We start from the raw sequence: 1,617 nt of genomic DNA on the forward strand, positions 1-1,617 counted from the left end.
GGGGGGGGGGGATATTCAGCGTGACACAGTGTGACAAGGCTGACCCTTTGAATTACAGGCACAACAGAAACACGAAGGAAGAGTGAGAGAAAGTTGTGGTGAAAGAGTACAGCAGGGTTCGCCACCATCCCCTGCCGGAGCCTCGTGGAGCTTTAGGTTTTTCGCTCAATAAACACTCACTACACCCGGTCTGGGAATCGAAACCGCGATCTTATGACCGCGAGTCCGCTGCCCTAACCACTGGGTCATTGCGCCTCCACTGCAATCAGATACTCACACGAATAAAGACACAGCGCGGTGTTTTGAACTCATAGCTTAAAGAGCCGAGCCAAATACCGTAGTGCATTTTATCAGATACTTAAACGACACTACCAGTCGTTGCCAGCTACGCTGTCAACGAATAAAATTGACAAGAGGCTTCTAACAAATTATGAGAAAATGAGTATTAAGCTAGGAAGACTGGTACGTTAGTGATATATTCATTTCTGTATCGTTTGTGACTTGCTTTTAATATGATTATTATGTATGTAGTGGTAAATATGCCGGGACACGCGCGCGGCGCGCACACACACACACGCACACACACACACGCACACACACACACACGCGCGCACAAAAACTCACACATATTTGGGAATAGTCGAAGATTCCACTCCTTCGTTATTCCGAGTCTCACACACGTAACACTCGTCGGTCAAACAAAATATTGCAAAAGAGGTTCTCCATCGGTTACGACGATGAGTGTTTCAGTTGGTTCGATCATCACATCAGCCTGTTCATGAAATTAACGTGCAAGTGGCTGAGCACTTCACAGACGTGTGTACCCATAACGTAGTTTTCAGGAGGTTCAGCGTGACAGAATGCGACAGGTATAGAATTTTGGAATACAGGTACAACTCATTTTCGCCACCTGAGTTGACTGGAGCAACGTGAAATAATGTCTTGCTCAAGGACACAACGCGCTGCCGGGAATCGAACTTACGACCTAACGAGCGTGATCCAAATACTTCTAACGACTAAGCTGCATACTTCAACGACATATAGACTTACATACATACACTCTGCCCAGATTGCAAGTTCAGGTTTATACCTGTAATTATTTGGTAACTGGGATGTGTAACACACTGCTTAAGTACCATTGATGAGAAATTAAGCTTCTCAAAACCAGAGACGTGAAAGCTGATTCGAAGGCTACAAATCCAAGCCATCGCTGGAACTATAAAAATCTGTAAAACTTTCCAAAAGTTTATCATTTAAGTATATATGGCCATGTCTAGACATGTAGCTATATGCATGAGAATACACTCAAAGTTGTTGGCACTCCGTCGCTTACGACGTCGAGGGTTCCAGTTGATCCGATCAACGGAACAGCCTGCTCGTGAAATTAACGTGCAAGTGGCTGAGCACTCCACAGACACGTGTACCCTTAACGTAGTTCTCGGGGATATTCAGCGTGACACAGTGTGACAAGGCTGACCATTTGAATCACAGGCACAACAGAAACAGGAACTAAGAGTGAGAGAAAGTTGTGGTGGAAGAGTACAGCAGGGTTCGCCACCATCCCCTGCCGGAGCCTCGTGGAGCTTAATGTGTTTTCGCTCAATAAATACTCACAAC

The sequence above is a fragment of the Octopus bimaculoides genome, chromosome 5 (assembly GCF_001194135.2).
Source record: "Octopus bimaculoides isolate UCB-OBI-ISO-001 chromosome 5, ASM119413v2, whole genome shotgun sequence".
NCBI lineage: Eukaryota > Metazoa > Mollusca > Cephalopoda > Octopoda > Octopodidae > Octopus > Octopus bimaculoides.